Genomic DNA, 5,677 nt, shown 5'->3' with positions numbered 1-5,677 from the left:
GAGGGAGACAGAGGGAGAGAGGTGGTGGCCCAGGTAGAGACAGAGTGGGGAGGACATGAAGGAGACAGAGGGGAAGACCATCTGAGAGAAAGAGCATGGGAAAGACAGAGAGGAAAAGGTCCTGGAAAAGAGAGAGACAATAAGGCCATGTGAGACACAGAGAGGTAAAGGCCCTGGGAGAGACCAAGAGGAAAGGCCCCTGAAGAACAGAGAGAGAAAGGAGACCGAGGGGGTGGCCTGGGGTGAAACACAGAGGTGAGGCCATGGGAGGAACAGAGAGGAGAGACCACGGATGAGACAGAGAAGGGATGCCATGAGAGAAACCAAGAGGAGTAGGCCGCAAGGAAACAGCAGAGACTAAAGGGGTTGCCAGCCATCCGAGGAGTTCCAAGATTGGCTCACAATGACGAGAATCTCAGAGAGGGAAAAAAATGGAGGATTTGGAGCCTCCAAAAAGAGCCAAACATCAGTTCTTCAGAACCTTAATAGAAAACTATGGGTTCTTTTAACCAAGTTTGTGATGATTTATTACCACGGACTTAAGAAACTATCATCTTTGAAGAAAGAAAAAGCATGGGGTTGAGAGTTGGGGGAAGAAAGCCAAAGTGAGGAAGGAAGAGGAGAGAATGCCAAAGCTGTGGTACAGAAAAGACAGGAAAGAACAATCTACCTGCCCTGCTCACCCCTTCCTCAGAGCACATCCTGCTTCATCTAGGGACTTGGTCTTGTGTCCCTGGGGTGGGGAGCCCTCCTGATCAGATTTACCATCTTCCCACACCTCCTGGAGTGTCTGCTCCCCACACCCTGGCCCTAGCCAGTCCCCTACTGAATGTGCAGAGGTGTAATGAGCCCCGTCACCGAGACAGCGTAAAGGTGGCCCTGGGACAGGAGCAGGGAAGCCGGCACGCCCTGAGTGGGGTGGCTGAGGTGAGTGGTGCGTGCCACACACTTGTGGAGAAGGCAGGTTTGTGCCAGTCTGCTCGTTGCCTTTCACATCCCTCCATCTCATGCCTGTGGTCTCCTCAGGGGGGTGTCTTCCCAGAGCCCTCTCCAGATGCTTGTGGATGGGCCCTCTCTCCCACCACACAGCCACACCGAGTGCTCAATGTGACCTGCTCTACAGCTGGTACTGTCAGTCAGGGCCTCAGCAGGGTGATCACTTCTAATTCCTCCCACATCTGCTGGAATGTCCGGAGCAAAGGCACAGAGCCTCTCTCTCTCTCTCTCTCTCTCTCTCTCTCTCTCTCTCTCTCTCTCACATCTCGGAGTTTTTTCCCAAAACCAAGGCCTGGCCCCATGTAGTGCTGTTCTCTGTTAACAATTAGCTAACAATTCTGAAATTCTCCTTGTGTGCCAGGTATGCTATTACGTGCTCCACAAGCATCACCTTTTAAAACTCCTGAGGTGGGTAGTCCCGTGATCCTACACTCACAGGAGAAACTGAGGTAGGTCAGGTTGTGTGTTAGCCAGCTCTTTGTCACTGAGACCAAAACACCTCATACATACAACTTAAAGAAGGAAAGTTTTAGTTTGGTTCACAGTTCCAGGAGTTTCAGTCCATGAGTCCGTGGTTGTATGGTTCTAAGGCACAAACATTGTGGCAGAAGAGCATCGCCAAGGAAATCTACTAGTATCACAGCATTCAGGAAGAGAGTAAAATAAAGAACCAATAGGAAATGGCAGAAGATTGGAGACTTTTTTTAGTACTAGGGATCGAACTCAGGATCTTGAGCTTGTAAGGCAGGTGGCGGCATGGCTGAGCTACATTCCCGGCCTCAGAGACATTTTCTTCCAAGGCAAGCCCCCAGTGACTCACTGGCTCCAACTATGCCTAGCTGACAGCCCGGTCATCTATAAGCTCATCAGTGGGGTAATTCACTGATGATGTTGTCAGCCTCACTGTCCAACCTGTGCCTGTCTTGATCCAGTCAAGATGATAAAGCTAACCACTCCAGGGAGGGAAAATGCTGTCCAAAAACCTCAAAGGTCCTGAAGGGAGGTCTCAAGGTTGAAACCTAAGGCCTCCCTTCAATGGCTATGCTCTCTTCCCCTGTGTGCACACGTCTTGGAGAAGGACAACACCTAACTGCCAAAGCATCTTCGTATGCACAGCGTTGGTTAGTGGAACATGAATAGGACTTCGGCAGGCTTTGAGTGGGAAAAGGACTGCAGAATGTCTCCTCCCCGGGCTCCTCAGCCCTGACAGCCTCCCCTTTTATTCACAGCATCTGCACCCAGCTCTGTCTTCCTGCACCAGGGGAAGAGCTGGAGAGGACCAGTGACCAGGACAAAGAGGACAAGAAGGTGGTCAAGGAGGTCTCCTTGCATGGTGATGACAACATCTGGACATGAAGCCCACACTGGCTCCTTTCCCAGCCTCTCCATCTGTATGGCGCTGCCCTAGTTATCCCGGTCCTCCTGCTGGCCCACAACACCCTGATTCTAACTGTGCCCGGGCCACATTAATGCTATGGTTTACCACAGAGGGCTTGGGGCCCGCAGAAGTGGGTGAGAGCCCTGCAGGCAAAACCTGTTCCTGTGTGGGATCTGGGAAAGTCTCCTCCTTGTACCCCCCTGACAAATGGAGACAATAATAACCTCACTTTAAACGTGAGTGACTTACCCTTGTGCATTACTCTGTGCACAATAGAGAGCTAGGCAAAGGGGCAGGGCCCCATTGTTTAGGGCCAACTGTTTAGGCGCCTTCCATAGATAGAGCAAGGCAGTGCTCTGGGGAAGGAGCCATAACCCGGGTGAAGTGCATGTTTGTTGGGAATCTTCTGTTAAGAGTCTATGTTTATGCGTTCTGTGCTTGTCTACACAAATAGCAAACTTTTGCTTCCAAAAATGGTAAACTTTACCTCCCAGGGTTGTTGACATATTCCCTGAGACTTGCGTGTGACACCCTCGTCCCTCCTCATGACACGCCCAAGGGAAGGCTTGGGGACTGGGGAAGCCGGGATTGAGAAGCCCGAAGAAGAGAAGAGGGAGGTGGGCTGGGCTGGGCTGGGGTGGAGAGAGGGAGTGGCTGTAGGGTCAGGGAAAGGCTAGTTATCGTCGAATTTTTGATGGAAATGAGAGAAGTGTAGTGAGACCCCTGCACCTCCCAGCCATCCTGGTGTCTTTCATACTCTCTGCACGTTCACTCAATCCAAAAAATTTTTGTGAGCCGTACCACGGGATGGGAACTGCACCAGCTGAGACACTGGCAAGCCAGGCAGAGCATCAGGGGCCAGCAGAGAAATGGGCATGCGATTGGGCAGATCCAGTCATCGAGCCAGAGCAGGGCTGGAGGGGTGGTGTACAGACAGCTGGCTGAGCCTGCAACAGCTCCACTTCACCTCAGGGCTGTTTCTGTTTTGGGTGCAGGTGATTGTTAGAAAATCTTCTGAAAGAGAGGACACACAAGCTGAGCTCCAGAGTTAGCCTGGTGTAGCACTTTCAGGCAGGGGAACAGTACTGCCACACATGGGAACGAGGGATGCCTTGGGTGGAAGTGTTTGAGTGGCCAGAGAACAGGGTGAAAGCCAGGAAGAGAAAGAAGAGAGCCTGGAAAGGCAAGCAAAGGTCACATCACAAAGGGGTAAGGAATCTAGGTACAGCTCTAAAAGCCACTGAAAGGTTCTAAAAGCCCAGTGGGGAGGAGTCTTAGCGTTTTCAGTTAGACTTATTGGAAGACACCGGAAGTGGATAACTCTGGGCGAGCCTGCCAGGCTTCCTCTCTGAACAAGAGGTGGCCTCATCCTCCTGCCAAGACTTCTCATTTGGTCAAAGTACCAGGAAGCCCATTTCTGTCTTTCTTGGTGACTGTACAAAAACACTTTAGACTGGGCCTTTATAAAGAACAGAAATTCATTTCTCACAGTTCTTGTGGCTGGAATTCCAACACCAAGGAGCCAACAGGCTCAGGCCCTGGTGCGGGACTGTGTTTGCAAGATGACTCAGTGTTCCTACGTCCTGCACAGGGGACAGTGCTGTGTCCTCACATGGAAGGAGGGATGGAAGGGCGAAGAGTCAGCTGCCTTTCTGTTTACAAGGTCACTAATCCCTTTCACAAAGACTCTGCCCTCACAATTTAATCACTTCCTAAAGGCCCCACCTCTTAACCCAATCACACTGACAGGTAAATTCGAACAAATGAATTTGGGGAGACATGTTTGGGCTGTAGCACCACCCAGCTCTGTGAGATAACAATTCCATTTGTCAGGCAGCCAGGGATGACAAGCATCAGAGGGATGGGGTGCTCAGTTTTGCAGCACATGAATCCCTTCGGGGCCTGGCGTGGTGCCTTGTGTGTAACAGGAACTCAAACAGTGGCTGTTGGCAGACTCCAGAGGCCACCTCCACCTACCTTTAACTTTCCCTCAATTTCTAGGACTGTGATGGACTGACGAATTAAGAGTCCTATTTACACAGAACTCAGCACTGCTGAAACCTGAATCTCTAAGTGTCTATTTGATTTGTAGCCAACAGTCAACTTTCTGGCTCATGAAAGGCTCACATCTGAAAGGGGGGATAGAGTTGTCCCTCGTTATCCGTGGCGGATTTCTTCCGGGACCTCCTGCAAATGCCAAAATCCACACATGCTCAAGTCCCTGTAATAAAATGGCATGGCCCTTGCACACAACCCATGCATGGTCGCTTGTATACTTTAAATCATCTCTGGATTACTTGCAATACTCAACACAGTGTAAATGCTATATACATAGTTGTTTAATTATATTTTAGGAAATAAGAAATTTTTCTGTACATATTTAGTACAGGCACAATATTATTTCTGACTCTTTTCCATCTCAGACTTCTCGAATCTGTAGATTTGGAACTGATGGATACAGAGGGTTCATTGCATTCTATTATTTTGCTTGGGTGATATTAAGAGAATAAGGTTCATGTGAGAAGGGAAGATAAATTCATAGCCTCTGTCTTCTTCCTAGAAATGTGCTTCAATAGGTATACCAGTCAGTTTCTAGTTAGTTATGCTGCAGTAACAAAAAATCCCCAAGTCTCAGTGGCTTATCATGCCAAGAACCTTATTTCCCATCCACATTCTGTGCTATGCCACACTTTCATCATCTAAGAGCTCAAGATCTCAGACAGAAGGAACAGTTGTTTTGAGAACAATCCTATTTAATCATCAATTTTTTTTCCTGTACTGGGGATTGAACCCGGAGATTTCACACTGAGCTACATCCCGGCCCTTCTTAAATTTTAAGACAGGGTCTCACTAAATTGGTAAGTTGACCAGGCTGGGTTCAAACTTGTAATCCTTCTGCCTCAGCTTCCCAGAGTGCTGGGATTACATGCATGTGCCACCACACCCAGCTTATATAACCATTTTGTAATAGGACAGAAAGTGCAGATGTTTGGGAATGGTAACACTGTCTACCTCAGGAGGTTTGGTGTGAGGCTTGAGGCTAAGGATTTTTCTCAGTATGCGCAGGTGACTCTCAAAGGACCTTTGGGCTATCCTGTGTCAGAGTAAAGAAAGACATTGTCTGGGCTGGCTTCTCTGTGTGCAAAGTTGAGCAGCTCCTCCCTGCCTTCCCAGCACTTCCATCTTTATTTTCAAAACTCCATTCCCCTCTGACATGGTCTCCTTTCAGGAGCCTTCAGGGCCTGAGTGCTCCAGTTTGAGCTTTGAGTCTTAGATCTTCCTCCTGAACCTCCAGCCTTGTTT

General features: G+C 49.2%; 1 protein-coding gene across 1 annotated transcript in view; it reads left to right on the top strand.

Annotated features, from left to right (window-relative positions):
• Positions 1 to 2,976, top strand: part of Shq1 (SHQ1, H/ACA ribonucleoprotein assembly factor) — a 242,902-nt gene extending 239,926 nt beyond the window's left edge. Inside the window, exon 13 of the transcript XR_781350.2 lies at positions 2,226 to 2,976. The gene's annotated coding sequence lies outside the window, so the exon portion shown is untranslated. The remainder of the gene's footprint in view (positions 1 to 2,225) is intronic.
• The last annotated feature ends 2,701 nt before the right edge of the window (positions 2,977 to 5,677 follow it).

This window comes from Fukomys damarensis, unplaced genomic scaffold (assembly GCF_012274545.1).
Source record: "Fukomys damarensis isolate Sample0158 unplaced genomic scaffold, DMR_v1.0_HiC HiC_scaffold_28, whole genome shotgun sequence".
Taxonomy (NCBI): Eukaryota; Metazoa; Chordata; class Mammalia; order Rodentia; family Bathyergidae; genus Fukomys; species Fukomys damarensis.
The sequence above is the reverse complement of the archived record's forward strand: the minus strand, read 5'-3'. Positions and strand labels throughout refer to the sequence as shown.